General features: G+C 41.2%; 1 pseudogene; it reads left to right on the forward strand.

The window, feature by feature from the left end:
• Positions 1-18398: 18398 nt before the first annotated feature.
• On the forward strand, positions 18399-19320 carry LOC115516356 (annotated as a pseudogene).
• The last annotated feature ends 4576 nt before the right edge of the window (positions 19321-23896 follow it).

Raw genomic sequence — 23896 nt, forward strand, 5'->3', positions numbered from 1 at the left:
CCAGGGGGTTAACCTCCCATGTCCTGGTTAATCGGTTTCCTCCCCAGGCTGAATTAAGCCTCAATTTTTATTTTTGATTGAATCTGTCTTTGCTGACAGATGTTTTCTGGGCAACCCAGAAAGTCCTCAGCATGTGATAATGTGATGGAAGCTATAATGAATCCATAACTCCTCTGCTGGAATTATTTTCTGGAGCCTTTGAGAGATCAGGGCTGCACTGTCACAAGGGAAGGCACTGGGCTGGTGGTAAACCATTGGCAGGATGACTCTTTGGAAGTGTTGCCTAAACCTGCTCCAAGCACATCCTGCTCCTTTTCAGAGGCAACATGGGGGCTGCAAGGCCAGGGTAGGTCATCTTGGATTTAAGTCCTCCTGCTGCCACTCGCCAGCATTGCGTGTCTTGCCATGGAGATCATGTTAACAACGCAAGACTCGTTGCTAGCACCTATGATTCTTTTACATCCTCATTACTCAGAATGCGGTCCTCAGACCAGCATCTCCTGGCAGCTTTGCTAGAAATACAGAATCTCAGGCCATATTCCAGAATCTGCATTTTACTAAAATCTCTACATCATTTGCTCACTCATGAAAGTTTGAGAAGCGCTTGGAATCAGCTCATTCGGTTCTCATGATAATACTGGGCATTTCGGGAAGGTGTGGCCAGCTCCGCTTCTTTCTCACCCCCACTGCAAAGACTTGGTGACATTTGTTCCTGGTCGTGTAGCTAGGCCACGGGGCAACACGCTGATAGGCCAGCATCCTGTTTCCTTTCTCTTGACAAGCATCTTAGATTTTCATAGGGCGTAGAGGGGATGAATTCGGGATTTTCACCCTTTATTTCCATTTCTCAAGAGAGTTGTATAAATGATCCAGTCTCTGGAGGACTAGAAGCTTCACAATTTATTTGCTTTGGAAAAAGAAGGGGCTCTGATTCATAAATACATTTTTTAAAAGGATGAGCATATTTACTGCTAACAACCAGTTTCTATGGTTTTGGTTTCTCAGTAATAAGGATGATAAATCATAAAGGACAGGAGCAGGGTAGAAGTATTTAAAGAAGAGAGAAACATAGGATCGGGACTGAATAAACAAGAATATATTTAAGTACCATGATCCTATCATTTCGGGATCCAATTTTCCAACAGATGTAACTGAGATCTTATTATGTGTTCCTCAGAGGACCCATCAGATATAGAGCATGTAACATCCACACTTTCTATTCAACCTTATCTCGGGCTTTAGACATGAGTATACCATGAGGAAATTGCTTGGGGACAAGATGGAAAGCTTCTGGGGCATCTAGCTGGGTGAAGGCCATGGAGAATCAGATTACTGAAGCAACACCTTTCATTTGATTAATGTCTCTGAGAACGACTTTGGGAAACAGCTGAAAAATGGATTTGTGACTACATTTTAGGAAGAAAACCCTGGAATCCAGGAGAGGAAAGAAGAATGTGCACATACCTCAGAGAAACTACTGCCCACAATGAAAAGTATGTTAGTTATTTATTGCTTCATAGCAAATTACTTCAAAGCTAAGTGATTTAAAAGGTTTTTTTTTACATTTATTTATTTTTGAGAGATGGAGCACAAGATGGGGAGGGGCAGAGAGAGAAGGAGACATAGAATCCAAAGCAGGCTCCAGGCTCCGAGCCCGACGCGGGGCTCAAACTCACACTCTGTGAGGTCATGACCTGAAGTCGGATGCTTAACCAACTGAGCCACCCAGGCACCCCCAAAGCTCAGTGATTTAGATGGCAACAAACATTTATTGTCTCACACAACCTCGTGTGTCAGAAATTCAGGAGCGATTGGGCTGGGTGGTTCTGTCTCGGGGTCTCTTATGAGATCACAGTTAAGATATTGGCAGGGACTGCAGTCATTTAAAGACTTGAATGAGGCTGGAGGATCCATTTCTAAAAAGGTCCAGTCACACGACTGGGAAGTTGGTGCTGCCTCTTGGCAGAATGTTTCTGCTCCTTGCCATGTGGACTTCTCCAAAGGGTTCCTGAGTGTCCTCACAGCATGGTGACTGGCTTCCCTCAGAGAAAATGACTCATGGAAGCAAGATGCAAATCACAATGTCTTTTATGACCTAGCATCAGAAATACACATTGTTATTTCCTCAATATCCTATTAGTTCTACAAGTCCTCCCTCTTCGGTGCGGGAGGAGATGATACTATAGTGTAAATACTAGTAGATAGGGATCACTGGAGGCCATCTTTGAGGCTGGTTACCACAGAAGAGAAAATATAACTATTTAGGGACCAAGGGGGAAGTGTTCTGCCTGGATTCCTAACTTTCTCATGAATTATATGATCTTAGATGATTTGTAATGTCTTAGTCTCAATTTCTTAATTTCTAAAGATGCTACAGGCTCTTGAAATGATGGAAAACCAGGGATTTACAGAGTGAGGACCTCAGTTCAAATTGCAGTCCTTTCTCCCTTGCTGGAAGGTCTAAAGCAAGCCACTTACAGCTCTGAAGAATGGATTTCTGATCTCAAGTGAGGACAGTCCTGAGGGTTATAACAGATAATGGATGTGGACATATCCTGTAAATCTAAGGTCTGTGAACTTGTGAGGTATTGTTTTATTTCCTCATGGGCAAGCTGAAGTATAGGAAGCCAGACGGCAGGTTCATTACCATACAGAATAAAATTACGCTACTCTGCAATGCATTATGAGCCTCCAAACAGCCTCTTCTATCTGCCAGCCTAGGGTGGAAGCTTTTGAACTATGTCAGGTGGTTATTATAATACAAACTAAAAGCCATATCATTTCATATGTGTATTTTACAATTTATAAATAGCTTTTACTGACAGTATGTTATTTGGGCATTCGTTGTTGTTGTCGTTGTTGTTGTTGTTGTTGTTGCCAACGTAAAATAACTTGTTTATGAAAGTTCTTTTGAAACTAGTAATGTTTAGACATGTGAATGTCTACTATTCATGCTGGCTGTTACTTTTATGATTGATTATCATCCTCTCCCTTTAAATAGGCAAAGTCAGCCACTTAGGTCCCATCATTATTTTCTATCACATGAGAAATGTGCATCTCAGAAAAACTAAGTGGATTATCTAAGGTCACAGAGCTACTTAGGATGAATCTGTGGAGATATGTCTTATGTCTGTGGTTATCTTTTATTTTTAAGAATCCTGTTCGTAGAATGCTTGTGTGGCTCAATCAGTTGAGTGTCAGACTCTTGATTTTGGCTCAGGTCATAATCTCAGGATTGTGGGATTGAGCCCTGTGTTGGGCTCCATACTGAGCACAGAGCCTGCTTAAGATTCTCTCTCTCCCTCTCTCTTTGCCCCTCCCCTACTTGTGCTCTCTCTCTGTCTCTCTTTAAATGTTTATTTATTTATTTTGAGAGGGAGAGAGAGAAAAATGGGAGAGAAAATGTGCAAGTAGGTCAGGGGCAGAGAGAGAAGGAGAGAGAATCCTAAGCAGGGTCCTCATTGTCGGCATGGAGCCCGGCACAGGGGTCAATCTCACGAACTGTGAGATCATGACCTGAGCTATAATCAAGATTTAGATGTTTAACTGACTGAGCCATCCAGGCTCCCCGCTCTCTCTCTTGAAAAAAAAAAATCCTCTTCTCGACTACTGAGATGAAAAAGGCAATAAAAGGAATCATAACTATTATTATTAAATTTTATAAACACATAGTATGGTCTTTCTTCATGACAAGTGCTGGAGTCATAAAGAGGAAGAAACCATGGTTTGCGGCTCACTTCCCGGTGGACATGGCAGATACAGTCAGGCTAGATGTACATGTGAGTCATTTCAAGGTAGAAGGATACATCTCTTTGCAGAAGTTCATTAAAAGTATGTGCCTTGGTGGAAACATTGGTGGACAAAATAGTCTTCTGCTCAAGGATATGAAGAGAAGGGGAGTGGTGCTTTGGGCTGGACTTTGAGGGCAGGAAGGGAGCTTCTAGGTCAGTGAAGGTGAAAGGCATTGTGGCAAAGTGGGGAGCTTGGCAGCAGCTTGTTTCAAAAGAGAGGGGGGACTGGGGCTAGATTTGAATGGCCCTGAAGGCATATCACAGCTATTTTGGATTTAGTTCTATACATGGTGAAGAACCACTGGCATATTAAAAGACGTTTTCCTCAGGGGCACCTTGGTGTCTCAGTCAGTTGAGTGTCCGACTCTTGATTTCCGCTCAGGTCATGATCTCACAGTTCGTGAGATCCAGCCCCATGTCAGGCTCTGTGCTGACAGCCTGGAACCTGCTTGGGATTCTTCCTCCTTCCCTCCCTCTCTCTCTGCCCTTCCCCTGCTTGTCCTCTCTCTCTCTCTCTCTCTCTCTCTCTCTCTCTCTCTCTGTCTCTCTCTCTCTCAATAAATAAATAAAATTAAAAAAAGATCTTTTCTTGATTATAAAAGTATAGAGAAGGATTTTGGACAGGGTGATGGCATGAAGAGAGTTATGAAAAATGTGTTATAAAAAGGGCAAGAATGAAAGCAGTAAGCTCATAGTTGATGAAGTGGGTCAGACTGGAATGAAAGAGAGTTTTGTCTTGACCTGTACTTAAGGATAAATGAATCTGTAGCCTTTGAGCAGTAGCTCAAAGGGGTCAAGAAGCCTTTTACATAAAGGGCTAGATGGCAAATATTTTAGACTTTCCTGGCCATACGGTCTCTGTGGCAAATACTCGACTCTGCAATTGTGGGAAAGCAGCCATAGACAATATGTAAATGATTGCATTTGGCTGTGGTCCAATAAAACTTTATTTATGGATGATAAATTTGAATTTTATATAATTTTCACATAATTTCATAGAATTTTCACATGCCATGACATATTATTCTTCTCTTGAATTTTTTCAACTATGTAAAAATGTGGAACCCATTCTTGGTTCCTGGGCCTTCCAAAAGCAGGCAATGGAATGCATTTCACCCACAGGCCATAGTTTGCCCACTCATGGTAGCCTATTGCAATTCCATTGCCATATTTACCTGTGTGGTCTTGGAACATGCAGGTGTGCCAGTCATAGTAAATGCAAACTTCACAGGGCAACCTCCATCTCCAGGTCACATTTGGAGTTGAAACACACCCATAGATAGTAGAACTGAAGCACAAGAAAGCGGAGGATGCATGTCTGTTGGGGCCATCTTCCCCACAGGCTGCTGAGATTCTGTGGGCAGGTTGGGGGAATCCTTGAATTTCTAACTCAGACTTTCTTCATGTGCCTCTGCACTGGTTGTCCCAGGCTGGGGTCTGGTGACTGCAGTCAGGCCAATGGATGGAATAGCTGGGCTCAGAAGACAGAAAAACATGCCTGCAAATTAGGTGGTTATGGGAGAGCTGGGTGAAGGGAAGACATGTCAATCTGGCACATTTAGTGCGGCAATGTAAGGTCCAGTCTTGCTTTGGAAAATGTCTATTCAAGTCCTTTGCCCTATTTTTTTTTTTAAGAGAGAAAGAGAGCATGTGAGTGGAGGAGAGGGGCAAAGGGAGACAGAGAGAATCTAAGTAGGCTCCAAGCTCAGTGTGGAGCCTGAGACAGGGCTTGACCCCACAACTCTGGGATCATGACCTGAGCTGAAATCAAGAGTCGCACGCTCAACCCACTGAACCACTCAGACACCCTCTTTGCCTCACTTTTAAATCAGCTTATTTGTTTTGATGCTATGGAGTTGTAGGATGTCCTTATGTATTTTGGATACTAATTCCTTCTCATGTTTGAAAATATTTTCTCCCTTCTGTAGTTTGCCTTTTCACTCTATAGATTGCTTTCTGCTGTGTAGAAGCTTTTTAGTTTTATGGAGTCCTGCTTGTCTAATTTGGGATTTATTTCTTGTGCATTTATTTCCTGTGTCAAATCTGAGAAACCATTGCCAAGTCCAAGGTCATGGAGCTTCTCCTCCATGTGTTCCTCTAGGAGTTTTATACTCTCGGGTCTTATGTTCAGATCCATGATCCGATATATTTTTGTCCATTAATGTTAATAAGTATTCATGGAAATATACATAGTACTTGCATTATCTCATTGATCATACTCATAATCATGTTTCCTGTGAGAAGAAGCAAAACCAAAAGGGGTACAATGTTCCATTTCGAATTGCTCAACTAATCAATGGTAGATGTTGGGACCCGCCCCCGGATCATTTGACTCCAAATGCTATTATCTTTCACCCACCCTACCTGATCCTTTATATGGTACGTTTTGAAAGGAGTTGAAGGGGGCATGAGGAGAGAAGGGAGGGCTAATGGAACACCCAACTCTGCCTTCTTCTCCTTTTTTAAATATTTATTTATTTATTTTGAGAGAGAGAAAGAGAAAGAGAGAGTGAGCCCAGAGGAGGGACAGAAAGAGAGGGAGAGAGAGAGAGAATCCCAAGCAGGCTCGGCATTGTCAGCATGGAGCCTGAGGTGGGGCTCAGTCCCATGACCCTGGGATCATGACCTGAGCTGAATCAAGAATCAGACGCTTACCTGGCTGAGACACCTAGGTGCCCCAAGTCTGACTTCTTTTTTTTTTTTTTTTTTTTTCAACGTTTATTTATTTTTGGGACAGAGAGAGACAGAGCATGAACGGGGGAGGGGCAGAGAGAGAGGGAGACACAGCATCGGAAACAGGCTCCAGGCTCTGAGCCATCAGCCCAGAGCCCGACGCGGGGCTCGAACTCACGGACCGCGAGATCGTGACCTGGCTGAAGTCGGACGCTCAACCGACTGCGCCACCCAGGCGCCCCCCAAGTCTGACTTCTGAACAAAACATAGCAGGGATGTACTTGTTCAGTTTCCTAAGGAGAGTGATCAGCTTTCTTGGTCTATTTTTTCCTCCCTGAGTACCCTGCTCCCCACCCTTGTCTCTCTTCCCCATCCCTCTTGCTACCCACCGCCAGCAGTTGCCAGCAATTATTACTACGTCCAGGCTAAGGGACATAAAAGCAAATAATATCTTAGCAGATCTGATTTTGAAACCCAACAACCTAAGTATTTGAACTTCAGTCACATGTGGCCAATGCAGATTCTGTTTTTCATCAATTATATTTTCATCAAAGAGGGAAGGACAGAACTAAGGGGACAACACGTTTATTTCAGTGTGTGCTATTGGAACTCCCTGGTTGGCCTTTATCTAGCATGGTGAAATAATAAATGAGGAGCAATCATGAAAAATATCCAGTTTTACTCTTCTATCTAAATCAGGCATGTCCTTTCCAAGACTGTCAGTGAGCATTTCAATGAAGAATCCTCTTCTAGGCTTTGTGACAGGATGGATAGCTTTCTGAACAAATGGCCTGGGTCCCCCCCTATAAGATGGCTAGACTAAGAATGGTATCCTAGAAGCCAACGCTGCTTGCTGTGTTTTCTCAGAACGTGCAGAATTGGGTGATTTCCTCCCTACCTCCCTCTTTCTGTCTTCAGCCACACCTGGTCCAGACAGTCCAATTCCACACCTTTTATCCTCCTTATGAAACATGAAGCACGGGCCCCACTGCTTTCCCGAGACAGTGCCTCGTAGGGTGTTGTCCTGTATGCTATTTCTTGCCACTCCTTATCCAGTTTCAGATGGGGGTCATCTATATTTATAAGTAGTCTAGATTTTCATGGCAATTCTGAAGACAGAAGGAGGATGGAGGTATTTTATGTACCCTGGGGCCAATTTCTCAGATCCCTGTGGACATACTCTCTTTTTCCAGCCCTTCTCTCTTGTCACCTTCTCCCCCCCTACTTTCTCCGATGCTCCCCTCCGTGCCTCTAATCCTTGGTCCTTCCTTCCCACTTCTGAATCATCTTCCAGGTCTTTTAACCTCTCAACCCTGTGTGACAAGCCATATGTCTCCATCCTGCTTTTACTTCCAAGATCTTCCAGATACCGGGATCCATTCTCCGTAGAGAGCTGTGCGGGATTTTAATGACAAAAATTTGTTATGTTGTGTTTAGAAGACCCGATTTCTTATCTTTGTCTTATCCATTTACAAACTGTGTGAGATTATGCAAAATACTTTATGTCTTGAAACAAGTTTCCTTTCTGTAGAATGAAACTAACATCTGTTGTGCTATCTGGAGGATCATCAAAATATAAAATCATCATAGCAAATATGTGTGGAGCACCGACCGTGTCCCAGGCACCATGCTGAATGTTTTAGGCATGTGGTCCCACTTATCTTATGATGTTGGAACTATTATCACCCCCGTCTCACAGACTACTAAATTAAGTGTCTGAGCTGCTAAGTAACTTGTCCAAGGTTTTCTAGCAGGTAAGGAGCAGAGCCAAGACTGAAATTTGAGACTGGAACCTCAGTACTCCAAAGGGACCATTACCAGAATCTGTGGTGGTACCTGGCCCAGACAAGGGCTCATACCCATTTGCTCACTGAATGGGGGAACTAGATTACATACTTTTCTTGTAGGATAATGGGAGGTATGGTGTGATTTTCCAAAAAAATCAGGATAACTTGAAATTACTCACTTTACTAGCTTTATTGGTAAGTCACGTTGCTGCCATGTATCTAATACGTCCCGTAGAAGCACGCCCGTCTAGTATGGTGGCTGTGGAAAGACACCAGGATTTAGGAACTGGCCAAGCAACTTAAACTTTCTAAGCCTCCGTTTTCATCTGTATTTTTTATAATTCTAATTTATAAAAGCATCCATGTTATAGGTTGCTGTAAAGGTTCAATGAGATCATGCCTGCGGAATGTTTGACACGTAGCTTGGCATATACTAATCATTCAGCTCATGTTGTCTGTTAATGGCAACCACAATCGTGGTGAAGTAGTAATGAATTGATAACATATCAGCATGAGAGTTCCGCTGAGTTTTGATTTTGCCCCCGCTCCTCTGTTTGGTGGCTGTGCGATTTTTATGGTCCCTATTGAGTGGTTTGACATTGGCAGAGGTCGAAGGGGGGATTCTGATACACATACAGAACGGGAAGCCAGAGACTTGTATTTAAATCATTTCTATTACTCACTTGTTCTGTAAGCTTGAGCAAGTTACTTTTTCTAAATTAATCTTACATGTAAAAATAACAATGAAAACACCTGCCCTTCCTCCCCACCCCCTACCTACAGTGTGAGGTTTGGCTGATACAGTGATTGTGACCCTGCTTTATGAACTCTAAGTGCTGTGTAGGTGTTATTTTTTTTCCCCTCCCTTCCATCTGAGAGCAGTGCTTTTCAGCTCCCCTTAAATGACCCGACACTTTGCCCTTGGTTAATAAACACATTTGTGCACGAGCATTTGGCTAATAATGGGAACTACCTTTGCAATACATGTTTTCCCTTCAACAGCAAAGTGGGCCATTGTGAGCTAAACTGTAGCTGTGACATTTACAATAATAAGTTTATAAGAGCAATTGCTACCTTGCCTATTTTGCTAGTATGGCATAATAGAGACGATTTAGGGTGATTAGATCTGCAAAGTGACAGTTTGAAGGAATGATCAGAGAGGAGAGTGAAGAGAAATGAGTGCCTGAGATCCTGAATTTGCAATCAGATCAAGAAAGAATAACCTCTGAGACGAGCTACCATTTATTTCAGGGTGTGCCATATACCAGTCACTTTCTAGGAACCTTCTCTAAGCCTTCCGAGAACGTTGTGATTTATGTATGCAATATTGTGATTTATAAGAAATATATTTTTGGTCATTCAAATGATCAAAATATAATATTCCTTATGTATTTGGTTCTTGTCCAGGGTTTCTGGCTTATAGCTCCTAAACCCCTTGAAATTTCCTGTGATAAGGGCAACAAAGTTACCTTTTTTATGTTAATGAGGTGACTTTTGGAAAGGATGGGGGTTGGGGCTGGTTGCCAGGAGAACCAAGGATGTGACTGGAGGGGTGGAACTTTCAGTTTTACCCCCAGATGGGGCGGTGGGGGTGGGGAATGGGAAAGGGACTGGAGATTGAATCAGCCAATGACCAATGACTTAGTCCTGACTATGTAATGAAGCCCCCATAAAAACCCAAAGGACCAGATTAGGAGAGCTTCCAGGTTGGTGAACATGGAAGGAGGGGGGTTTGGAGAGAGTGGTGTCCTGGAGAGGGCATGGGAGCTCCGCCCTCTTTCCTCACACCTCACCCTGTGCATCTTTTCATGTGGCTGTTGATTCATATTCTTTATCATATCCTTTAATAAACTGCAAACCTAAGTAAATGGTGTTTCCCTGAGTTCTGTGAGCCACTCTAGCATATGAGTCGAACCTGGGGAAGAGATTGTTGGAACCTCCAATCTGCAGCTGGTAGGTCAGAAGCCCAGGTAAAACCTGGGGCTTGCAGCGGGAGTCTGAAGTGGGGTTGGAGGCAGTCTTGTAGGACTGAACCCTTGACCTGTGGGTCTGATGCTATCTCTGGGTAGATGGTGTTAGAATTCAGGTGAATCCTTGGATACCCTGCTGGTGTCCGAGAATTGCTTGGGGTTGTATGTGTGGGAACTCCCACCTCCCTTTCCACCATGTTGGATTGGGTAAGAAAACCTAAAAGACGGCATTACCATTCTTGTTTTATGGATGAGGAAACTGAGGCTCAGATGTTTAGGTCATCCGTCTGCCTCCTTTGAATCTTAGTTCTCAGAATATGGACCACCACTTAACTGGTTTCACAAGCCAAAGTGCTCTGAGTTGGCATTGATGTACTCCTTTCTCTTACTTCCCTGATCCAATGTATCATGACAACCTAAATGATTTTAGTTCTTAAGTATCCCCTAGATTCTGTTCACTCTTTCTATTCATGTCATCACTAGCTCTTGTATGAATCACGGCACTGGCCTTCTTCCCGGGTACCGGTGTCCATGCTGTCCTCTGATGTGTTCATGCTTGGGACTGATCATGTCCTACAGCCCCATGCCACTCAGAAGGAGGGCAAACCTCTTAACCGTGGTCACAGGTGCCTCTCCATTGTTCAGACCTCTCCATGGGCCCCTCTTCTCTGCTCCGTACTGTGCACACTCACTCTCCCAGGCTGGACATGGTCCATCCCAGCACTGTGCCCTTGCCTGGGATGCTGGCTCTTCCTCATTTCGCCCTCTTATCCTTCTCAACTCTGCTCCAGCGTTCCCCCTAAGGCAAGCCTTCTCTGACCTTTGCAAGAAAGACACATCCTCCTGGTGGATGCCCTCACAGTTCCAGGGAACCTTCCTTCCCAACACTTATAACAGTTGCTATAACTTGGGTAACAGGTATGCTGGTGTCTGTCTCTGCCTCCAAAGTGTAAAGCCAGGAAGGCAGGGCTGGTATCTGAGTTCCTAGAGCCTAGCATGCTAAGGGAGATATTGCTGAGTTTGTGGGTGACTTGGTCAAGGCATCGCAGCTAGGAAGTGACAGACTGGGGATTTAAACTCATTTCTTTCTGACTCTAAAGACTTTGCACTTAATACCATTCACTTTAGGGCAGTGTCATTCTAGCAGTAAGACTGATAAGTATACTTTATACTAAGATCAAACATATTTTGGTTCCATCAGATAAAGTTTGATAAAAATGGATTATTAAGAACAGATTTGATAAGCCGAGCTGCCTGCCCAAGGTTTGGGGATTTTGCATCAAAGAGAAATGTAATGAAAATGGATCAACCTGGGCTGATGGGAGGGGGTGGGGGCTGGAGGGTGAAGGAGAGTGGCTCCTTCTATAGTGCCCTTGACCCTTGCCTTTTCTGCATTCTACGTGGAGCTCCCTACCCTGAGTGCAGTGAGGTAATGATGAATGACCTCTGTTGGATTGTGTGTGTTGGCTTATGTATGAGTGAAGCAGTTTCTTTGAATCAATGAAGTTGCGCAATTGAGGAATTGGTAGAAAATTCCAAGTATGCCATCATACTTTGTCTTAAGCACCGCCCCCCTGCCCCAGAAACCACATCATCTTGAACTTACTTTTATTTACTGGTGCTGATGGCTACGGGATGGAGGAGAGGGAGAGAGGAGCCAACACTTAGCTCCTGGTTTCAGTTCTGCTACAAATGAGCAAATGGAATTTGATCAATCCCCTTATAACCTCTCTGGGCCTCAGTTTCCTCATCTGAAAAACCAGAGTGAATAAGCAGGCCTGAGTTCCTTTCAAATCGGACACTCCATTCTCTGTCTTCCTACTGTTGAAATACTTATGGAAACCATTGTTCTCTCACTCTCTCCTTCGGACATTATGACTTCTGTGTTGTCTTTTGGTGTCATCGCCCACCTAAATGACCCCTCATGGGAATGAAATCTTTAATCATTTCCACCGGGTGAGTGCAAAGGCTGAAGGGAAGCACTAGCTGTCAATAGCTCTGCGGATGGCAAATTAATTCAGGGAGATAGGATCCATGCAAACACGTGCTTAGACGGCCATAATTTGCCTTTCATTTTCCTTTGCAACTTAGAAGAAAGTGAATAATTTCCAATGAGCCTCTCATTTGAACATATTGAAAAAACATGTCATTAGCAAAAGGAGCATTTAGTTGCTTGATTACCATATTTCTCCAAGTATGAGGGACAGTCATTTTTTCAGTTGGAGATAATTAGCTGAGCAGAAAGATGCAAAATCTCGGGGGCAGCAAAATCCTTGTATGTCTTCTATGGGGGTGGTGACAGCAAAGTGAAAAAAGGGAGAGCTTATGAGGCCATTAAACACCTAGGGATGTGGTCAGCCGTATCTCTTATGGATAGCCAGATAGAAGTCTCTAAAACTGTGGATGGAAATATGTTTATAGGGTCTCATTAACCCAAGAAAAGTGCAAAACAGGACTAAAAACAATGTAAATTTTTAAAATTCAGTGTTTGATTTGCTTATCTGCTTCTGATGCTTTCTTGTCATCACAGTTACATTTTCCTTCTTCCTGTCTATGGCCACCTGGCTTATGAGCTACAAGGGTGACCTGGGCAAGTTGCTTCAATTCTCTATATTTTGAGTTTATACACTTTGGGGAAATAATCCTGGATTTTCATGTCTGAGATAATATTGTTCAGATCTCCTAAGATCATTGGTTACATACGGGCTTTGGAAAACTCACCACCCACCATGGCTGAGGGCAACTGTTTCTTGGGGTTTGCCTGGTACCAACAGGGTGGACTGGAGAGCAGTGTCCGAGGAGGGGATGTTAGGATTTTCATAGATTCTTTTTTTTTTCTCCAGAAAGAAAGCATTGCACTTGTATTTGAAGACACCTCTCTGGACAGGCATATGGAAATCCTAAGGTTGTCAGAGCTTTGTGCTTATTCTAGAGTAGCGCTTTAAGATTTTGGGCAGTGCCATGGTTTTCCATTACAGATTTTAGGCAGCAGACTGGTCATGGCGTCCCTAACATGCAAGAATCTTGTCAATGACGGGGCATGGAAGACTGGGATCACATCTTCTTTCCCTTCAGGCTGGGAAGTCCCAGGAGGGCAATGTGAAAAATTTAATTGGAACATATATCAGTGGTAATAAGGAATCAATCTCTTAAAGGTTTCCTAGGAGAGTCCCTGACGATTTATAAAAGAAACAGCATTGATTAAATGACTCTGATGCGTCCTTCTCCATGGAGACAACTCAGGTCAGTAGGCTACTTAGGACCTCATGTTCCCCTTTGCCAATAACCCCCACTCATAGAATTTATTTAGGGAGTAGTTCATGCTATTTAACTCAATATTTTGATTAGCAGGGCTAGCATTCATGGAATATCAATATAAATTGCACTATCATACCAGACTTCATTTAACAATTATCTGCTCTAATTCAATTTTTCTTTAAGAACAGAATTTTTTTTTATAACTAAGTTTATCATTAGGACCATGAACATTTTACAATGCTGGAAAAACCTATTTGAATTTCTTTTCATTTAAAACCTGTAGCCTTTTATATAAGCCAATGTTCATAAATATTGTACTTTCCCACTCTAGAAAAATTGGTGTTTAGAGCAAAGTATGAACAAAAAGCCATCTGTTACCCCAACTCCAAAGATTAAACAATACTGTTAATCTCTTAGTCTAATTCTGGTCCTTTTTGCTGCACCTGTATTTCATATAGTTTCATCACATGTCACAAAAATTGTATATATATTACATAAAAATTTTTTTTAATGTTCATTTATTTTTGAGAGAGAGAGAGAGACACAGAGTGCAAGCTGTGGAGGGCAGAGAGAGAGGGAGACACAGAATCAGAAGCTGGCTCCAGGCTCTGAGCTGACAGCAGAGAGCCTGATGCCATATCATGGCATAAACCATGAGATCATGACCTAAGCCAAAGTCAGATGCTTAACTGACTGAGCCACCCAGGTGTCCCTATATTACGTTAAAATAACACATTTGATTATTATAAATGAAATACATGTTTTGTATGTACAAATAGAACACATAAAAAAACATAAAAAGGAAAACTAAGGTCACTTAGAATCTTCCCAGATAATCACCGTTAAAATTTTGGTGTATTTTCTCAGAATATTCTTTTCTAGGCCTTTTCTCTTTTTTCTTCCTATTAAATTCTTCAAAAATACAGAAAAGACAGAGACTGAGATAACCGACACCCATGTATCCAACATCAAAGTATCAAAAATATGAATATTTTTCTACATATTGTTCAGATTCTTTTATTTATTTATTTTTTGTTATCCAGTGTCCCTCTTCTTCTCCCCCCCCCCTTTTTTTTGGCAAAATGGAACATTACAGATACAGCTGATGCTCCCTGTGCTCATTTTTATCTTTTCAAGATTTATCCATATTGAAATGTGAAACTCTAGTCTATTTAATTTCACTGCTGACTAATATTCTACCAAATGGACATATCTACACTATTGCCATATGCGTTCCCATGTAGGTCTCTTGAAAAGCATCTCTTAACATGTGTGGCATTGCTAATATGTGGGGCAGGCTTGTGTCCAACTTTACCAGACATTGACAAATTGTTTAAAGTGGTCGTAATAATTTGTATTCCCATAAGCGACATTGGACAGCTCGTTTTGTTTTTGGCTTCACTTGGTATTGCTAAGCTTTAAAGTGTTTGCTAATCTTAAGAGCGTAAAATGGCTTCTTTCATTGTACATTGCCTATACCTTATTATTGGTGATACATGTGACTTTTTTTTTTTTTTTTAATTTTTTTTTTTTTTCAACGTTTATTTATTTTTGGGACAGAGAGAGACAGAGCATGAACGGGGGAGGGGCAGAGAGAGAGGGAGACACAGAATCGGAAACAGGCTCCAGGCTCTGAGCCATCAGCCCAGAGCCCGACGCGGGGCTCGAACTCACGGACCGCGAGATCGTGACCTGGCTGAAGTCGGACGCTTAACCGACTGCGCCACCCAGGAGCCCCATATGTGACTTTTATTTGTAAGTCACAACTGGTGTGGATTTGCTTTTCAGTTCAACTCATTTATTGAGTACTCATCAAGTTCAGTATTTTCTGAGGTTGCTAAACAAGGCTGCTGCCAAGCCTGGCCACTCAGATCTACCTTCTCCAGCCCTCCACCACCATCAGTATTGCTGTCTTCTGGTTCTAGAGTTCTCCTTCTTCCCCTTCTCCTCCCTGGGAAGGTTCTGGCTATAGAAATCAGCTGCAGTAACAGGAAGGATTCTATTAAAGCAACTCTCATCATCTTCTTACCTACTAATCATGCTGACCATAAAATATACTTAAATTAATTATACAAGTTATACATGAAACCAGAGCATATACATGCAATACCAGAGCATATGGAAAGTGCAAATCCTCTTACAATCTTGTCCCCCTTATCCAATAAATAACCACTTGTAGATAACCTGTGCTTTTTCCTTCCTATTTGTGTTTATGCACCAATACAACGAATGTTTTTGAACATGTCTCTTGGGTTCATAAAATTTTTTTAACTTAATATGATCTGTCACCATCTGTGCAGTATTCTATAGTATGGAAGCACCATAACTAACCAAATTCTGCTAATTATGGGCTAAATTTAGGCTGCTTCCAGTTTTCCATTTGTAAACAATGTTGGGGAAAACATTCCTGCAAATGTCTTTGGACATCTTTGGACATTTGCCTCAGGAGAAAATTTCTAGAAGTGCTATTTACATACCAATTTTTTGAGTTCCTGATAAATTGGTGACTTCTCGGTAGGTTTTGGACGTAGTACGTCAATTCTGTGAACTTTATGTTTTGTGTAAAATGGTGGAAGTAATAGTAACTGCCTGATAGGGTAGTTGTTTTTTTTTTTTTTTAAGTTTACTTCTTTATTTTGAGAGAGAGAGAGAGTGAGAATGTGCACATGCAACCAGGGGAGAGGCAGTGAGAGAGAGAAAGGGATAGAGAGAATCCCAAGCAGGCTGTGTACTGTCATCACAGAGCCCAACTTGGGGCTTGATGCCATGAACAGTGAAATCATGACCTGAGCCAAAATCAAGAATTGCCCACTTAACCAACTGAGCCACCCAGGGGCCCCAATGATAAGGTAGTTTTGAGGACTGAATGAGATAATGTATATAAAGTTTGTACACAGAGTTTGGACCATAGTAGAGGTTCAATCAATGTCTGTTTTTCACCTCTTTCTCAGCAAAAAGGAAGTATCAAAAATGGAAATGAAACACATTTCCACTCATATCAGATTTTGGTCTAGAGCTGGAATTGTTCTCCAATATCTCTAACAGATTCCTATGGAAAGAAAGATATATTGTCCATTCAGAATGTAAAAAGAAGGGAAATAGAGGGAAAAATTCTTCAGTCATCTTTGTGAAAAGCCATCATGTGGACTGTATTTCTCAAATGGTAAAGTGAGGCAGAAAGGCAGCTCTTGATAATTCTTGCTTTCTTGCCATCAGTTTCCCACTGCTTTTATTCTCTTGTCTGGGAATAATTGTAATGATTGTAACAATTATAAAAAATAACAAAAACAGTTATTCCAGAATTCCAGAATTTCTGGAATGCACTGACTCTAGTAAGGAGGCAACAGAGATGGTTAATTTTTCCCCTTATCCTTCAAAGTTGCTCTGGGGTTCATTCTTATCCATCCTTTAGATAAAGAATTTGGCATCCTATGTATTTTTTTAAACAACTTTAGGGTTTAAGAAATCCTATCCCATTTAATTTCAAAATTTTAAAATCTCATCCAATTTAAAACCTATTCTTCCTTGCATATTTTAATGTTTAGAAAAATCAATGAGAAATGCTAAAATTCAATGGATAATTTTAAGTGGCATCATAAAAACTATGTAAATATTCCAAAAGAAGTCAGAAAAAAGGAACAGGGACAAAAAGCTGAGAGGACAAACAGAAAACCAACAAAATTGCAAAGCAAATAATGAAATGATGGACCTAAATCCAATCACATCATTCAGTCACCAGTAAGTCAATATTTAATAACATTAAATGTTAATAAGCTACACACTCCAATTAATATGTAAAGATTGCTACTTGGTTAAAAAAAAAAAAAACAAAGCTCAAAGACCCAATTATAGGCTGTCTATAAGAGATTCACTTCAAATATAAAACTATAGATAGATTTAAATAAATATATTTTAAAAATATACTATGTAAACAAAATGATAGAAGTAGCTGGAGTAGCTATATTAATATTGGACAATATGTGTTATAAGTCAAAAAGAAAAAGAAGGATCTTTCCTGATAATAAAAGAATCAATTCACCAGGAAGCACAAACATTAAAAAAATATATAAGTACCCAATAACAGAGCTTTAATCTACATGAAGCAAAATAAGTAGTAATAGATAATCCACAATTTTTATTGGTAATTTGAATACCCATCTCTCAAGCAATTGATAGATCAACTAGACAAAATTTAGCCAAGCTAATTTATAGAAGACTATACCCAACAACCACAGAATACACATATTTTTCAAGGGTATATTGTATTCACCAGCATATGGTAAATCACAGTCTGGGTCATTAAAAAAAAATTCAATAGTTTAAATCAAACTGAAACCACACACAGTATGTTCCCTGACCACAATAAAATTAAAATAGAAATCAGCAATAAGATATGTAGGAAAGTTTCGACTATTTGGAGATTAGACATAATCCATGGAGCAAAGAGAAAAATCACAGGAGAAAATAGAAAACATTGTAATATGAATAGCAATAAAAATAAAACATATCAGTATTTGTAGAATACAGCTGTAGGAGTGCTTAGAGGGAAAGTTACAGCTCTATATGCTAATATTAGGAAAAGGGAAGGCTCTCAACTCAATGGCCTGAAGAATATAGGGGAAACAAAAAAGGCAAAGAAAACCCAAAGGAAATAGTATAAAGGAAATTATAAAGATAAAAGTGCAGAGATTGGATAAATGAAAACAGAAAAGAGAGAAAACTAACAAAACAAAAGCTGGCTCTTTGAGAAGATTGTAATTAATAAACCACTAGCTACTCTGATCATGAAAAAAAGAGGAGAAAACACTAGTTCTCAATATCAGAAGCGAAAGAGGGATAATCCTACAGATCCTATAGACATGAGGAGGATAAGAAAGTATCAAGAACAACTTTAGAAGTTGAGGCCCTGCCTTTCCACTATGGCTGCTGCTCATAAACCGATTTCCAGCAACAAGTGCTTTGGAGGATTGCAGAAAGTTTTTGAACATGACAGTGTTGAACTGAACTGCAAAATGAAATTTGCTATCTACTTACCACCAAAGGCAGAAACTGGAAAATGCCTTGCACTGTATTGGCTGTCTGGTTTCACTGGCACAGAACAAAATGTTATATCAAACTCTGGTTCTCATCAAGCTGCCTCAGAATATAGCCTTGTAATCACTCCAGATACCAGCCCTCATGGCTGCAATATTAAAGGAGGAGATGAGAACTGGGACTTTGGCACAGGTGCAGGGTTTTATGTGGATGCCATAAAGATCCTTGGAAAACTAACTACAGAATGTACTCTTATGTAACTGAAGAGCTTCTCCAACTCATAAATGCCCATTTTCCGGTGGACCTCCAAAGGATGCCTATTTTTGGCCACTCCATGGGAGGCCACAGAGCTTTGATTTGTGCTTTGAAGAATCCTGGAAAATACAAATCTGTATCAGCATTTGCTCCAATTTGTAACCCAGTGCTCTGTCCTTGGGGCAAAAAAAAAAAAAAAAAAAAAAAAAAAAAAAAAACCCTTTAGTGGATATTTGGGAACAGATCAAAGTAAATGGAAGGTTTATGATGCTACCCATCTTGTGAAATCCTATCTGGGTTCTCAGCTGGACATACTAATTGATCAAGGAAAAGATGACCAGTTCCTTTCAGGTGGACAGTTACTACTTGGCAACTTTATAGCTGCCAGTACAGAAAAGAATTTCCCCTGTTTTTAGATTACAAGAGGGTTATGTAGAGTAGATTACAGCTACTACTTCATTGCAACCTTCATTACTGATCACATCAGACATCATGCAAAATACCTGAATGCATGAAAAACTTCAGATAAGAGAATTTGTTCAGGATTATAAAATTGTAATAAACAGTACTGCAGGGAAAGAGGATTTCAAGACATTGGATTTCAGAGTGCTAAAAATACATCATTCCATAGTTGAATCACTTTCTGAGTAAATATATAAAACCAGGAGAAAAAAAAGAGACTATTATGAACAACTTTAAGGGGACAAATTCAACAGTGTGGATGAAATGAACACATTTTTTTTTTGGAAAATACAGCTTATAACAAGTGACACAGGATCTAGCAGAAAAATTGGTAAAAGCTTCTGCTAATCTAAAGATACATTAAGTCAGTGAATATGCAAGCCACAGACTGGGAGATTTATAAATGCATTTTCTGGGGTGCCTGGGTGGCTCAGTCGGTTAAGCGTCCGACTTCGGCTCAGGTCACGATCTCGCGGTATGTGAGTTCGAGCCCCGCGTTGGGCTCTGGGCTGACTGCTCAGAACCTGGAGCCTGTTTCAGATTCTGTGTCTCCCTCTCTCTCTGACCCTCCGCCGTTCATGCTCTGTCTATCTCTGTCTCAAAAATAAATAAATGTTAAAAAAAAATTTTTTTAAATAAAAACTAAATGCATTTTCTGACCAAAGACAAGATTTGAAGGTATATAAAGATTTTTTTTACAACCTGACCATAAAAAGATAAGAGAACAGCAACAACAAAAACGACCCTCCGGGAGAAGGAAAGATTTCAGGATACACTTCACAAGGATGATACACAGATGGGAAAGAGTACCCAGCATGATTACTCATCAAGAAAATACAAATTAAACCACAACAAGGTACCACTCCACACCCACCAAAATGGGTGTTTGGGAAGATTAAGCAGTAGTGTTGGTAAGAATGTGGAGTGACCAAAACTCTCCCATATTGCTGGTAGGAATACAAAGTACGATGACTTTGGAAAATTTCTGGAGTTTCCTTATAAAACTAAACACACACTTACTCTATACATCCAGTAACTTCACTGGTAAGTATTTACTCAAGGTTAAGGAAAATGTATATTTAAAAAAACAAACTTGGTAGGGGTGCCTGGGCGGCTCAGTCGGTTGGGCGTCCGACTTCAGCCCAGGTCATGATCTCATGGCCTCATGGCTCGTGGGTTCAAGCCCCACATTAGGCTCTGTACTGACAGCTCAGAGCCTGGAGACTGCTTCAGATTCTCTCTCTCTCTCTCTCTCTCTCTCTCTCTCTCTGTTCATCTCCTGCTTATGCTCTGTCCCTTTCAAAAATAAATAAATGTTAAAAAAATTTTTAAAAACAAACCTGGTAGGAGAACATAATAGCTTTATTTTCACAGCCAAAGACTGGACACAGTTCTGGTGTCTATAAACATGAGAATGCATAAGCAAATATATTAATTCATTTGTGGAATAGTACCCAGCAATACAAGCAAAAGAACTCTTGACATGTACAGCAATAGGGTTGAATATCAAAAACATTTTGCTGAAATGAAGAGTCATTACTATATAATTTTTTAACTAAATGATTTAATTTACATGGACTTCTAAAATTTGGCAAACCCAATCTATCCTTGGCTTGAAAAAAATCTAAGAGTATATGGGTGGCAATTGCCTGAGGAAGGACATAAAGGGACTTTAGGGGTTATGGTAATGTTCTGTATTTGATAAGAATTTTAGGTTATACATATTATACTTTGTCAAAACTCAGCGAATACATATTTAAGATTTGTAATTTCATCATATGTAAACTTTTTATCAAAAACTGTACTGAATTCCAGTTAATGCATGCTGAGCTGTTTAGGCAATGTATATTGATGTCTGCAACTGACTTTGAAATGCATAAAAACCAATATGGAGTAATGAACGGCTAGAAAGATGGATAGATATGTGATACAGCAAGGATCTAGGTGGTGGGCATACAGGTGTTCTCTAACATTTTTTTCAACCTTTGCTGTGTGTCTGAACAGTTTCACAAAAAAATAAAGGCCCCAAACCTCTTCATCCCTCCCCCTCTTTGTGACAGCCTCAGCCTGAGAAATCTGCAGTGGGGAAAGGGGAGGAAGGCAGTGCGTTTGGTGTCTGTCTGTCCACCTCATATAGCCTCTTAGTAATGGCTTCAGGCTTTTCTAGGGTTGACTAAGAGGAGAGGAGACAGGAGAAACAAGAGGGTCGTACTGAATAGGTCAGTTGCACTTGTCATCCTCTTCTCAGGGGACCTGTTTGTGGGTTCCACAGAGATTTCTCTAGTAGGAATCTCTGGCTGCGGTTTGCTAACTTAGGCAATATCGTCCGGATGGCCACTTGGAACGCCCCTACGATCTACCTCTGGTGGCCTCTTCCCACAGAGATTGCCTCACCCCCGGGAGGAAGGTTTTGGGGGCAGTCTCTTTTAATCTCTCTGGCTGGTTCTCTATTGTGGAGTCCATATTTGGCCTTGGGAAAACACATGCGCACCTTTGTCCAGCCTAACTTGAAGTATGGGCCCCTCCCAATTCAGTTATTTCTTCTTTCTGTCCCCTTCCTCAAGTCCAACCTTCTTGCCCTTGGACTTGATTCAGATGTGAATGGCAATCCCTGAGTTCTTCCAACTTCAGGAGCACTTGTCGGTCTCTGAGTGGGTGTGTGAGGTTCCTTTTCACAAGCTCACTTGCCTTAAAATGAGAGGAGAGTGTTTCCCAGCCTATGGGAGCGGTGTGAGGAGAAGGTACATACAGCATGTACCCCTTTTAGAGAAGTCCTCCGTCTAGCCCCCAGGGACATTTTAGTCTTTTAAAATAAAGCTTGGGAGTGAATAATAGTCTACGCTTGTAAAACTGCCTCTTGACTTTAACCTTTGCAAGTTTTGCCTAGAAGGTCTAGTACCTGACTTTAAACCAGAGGGTTCTTGACAACTGTTGTTTGGTACTTAAGCTTTGGCTCCAATGCAAAACTTGGGGAAGATAGAAAGTTTCCATTATCCTGTAACAACAGCTCATCTGTTTCCCTTCGCTGTCTCCTGTGTAGGAGAATATTTATGAGGTACAGATGTTTGCAGGAAAGTACCCTAATGTGGAAAGGAGTCTCACAGAACTAATCCCACCTCTTTTCCTCACAGAAGAAACTCAGAGATATCAAGCTTTGCCTGGGGAAACACAACTAGGTAACAGGAGAGATTAACTAATTTCTGGTTCACTGCTCAGAAATCGGCTTTCATAGTTTCCCCTCTGCCAGGGAGATAAGAATTAAAGGCAGCAATTTTCTTCCCATTTCTGAGCCTGGGCTCCACTGCTCCACATCTTTGGCTGTGAGTGGCTGAGAGCACAGTACCGTCTCTAACGGCCCTGGCGGGACCCCCAGGCCACCTGAAACCCTCTGCACTATGCATCGCTCAAGCTGTTGCCCCTAGAAAAGACAATTGGCCCAAAGGGTGTCTTTTGGCTTTGTGAGTCAGCTGAAAGGAGACCTGGGGCTCTAAACTAGGACCGAAGATAAAGTAGAGGAGTGGAGCCTTGGAATTTCTTTGATTATCTTTTGAATAACTCTGTTTGTGGCTGACCATGAACTCTGTGCCTCCATTCTATGTTGGAATGCTTTTTATTGTCTGTGTTTTAGGATGGGCCCCTTTGCTCCTAGCCTTTCTTCCGGAGGGCAGGGCAGAGCTGGTACTTGCTCTCCAGGGGTGGGAGCTGGTGGAGTCAGGTGGTAAGGGAGTGACCTGAAGGCAGAGTAGCGATTTAAGCAAAGGCCTTAATGCTTTGGTCTGAACCTTGTGTTAATCTTGCTCACCAGGGCTGTGGTTGTCTTAGGGCCGTCCATATAGTGTGGCCTCAGAGGGAAAGAAACTAGATTATTCTCTCCAGCACTCCTTGTGTGTGGACTCTAGGCTAGGAATTTTCAGGTCATGATTTCACTTCAGACTCATGAGAGCCTTGGAACTCTATTTCCCTTTCACAGATGAGAAAGGAGTTAAGTACTTATCCAAGAGTCACACAAGTCAGAGGTAGAGGGGTCAAGTCTTTTAAGGAATTCATGAGAACTCCCCACAGGAATCCAGAGACAAAAAGTATAGCATTGATCTCATATTAAAGTAATCAAATTGACATTTAATGGAAAGCAATGGATTGCCTCCTGTAACCCCAGGAAGAGCCACTTGACTATAGCTAATCAGTGATATAAATGCCTCTGTCAAAGGAATATGTGATGAGAATTCACAGGCAGCAACGGAACATGGGAACGTGGGAAAGAGAGGAATTAGACTCAGAGGGTATTGAAGAATTCTCCTGGTGCACCCCAACCCTGGGTGGGGGAGTCAGAGAGATGTTGGTCAAAGGGCACAAACTTACAACTCGAAGTTGAATACTTTCTGGAGATCTAATGCACAGCATAGTGATTGTAGTCAACAATATTCTATACTTCAAAGTTGCTAAGACACTAGATCTTAGGTGTTCTCACCCCAAAAAATAAATGATAATTATATGATGCGGTAGAATGGTTAATTAACGCTACAGTGGTAATCATCTTGCAATATATAAATACTCAAATCAACAAGTGGTACGCCTTAAACTTCCACAATGTTTTATGTCAGTTATATCTCAATTAAAAAGTATTATCAGGCAAGCCCAAAACAATGAAAATAAATACATCTCTTTT

This window comes from Lynx canadensis, chromosome B3 (genome assembly GCF_007474595.2).
Source record: "Lynx canadensis isolate LIC74 chromosome B3, mLynCan4.pri.v2, whole genome shotgun sequence".
Taxonomy (NCBI): domain Eukaryota; kingdom Metazoa; phylum Chordata; class Mammalia; order Carnivora; family Felidae; genus Lynx; species Lynx canadensis.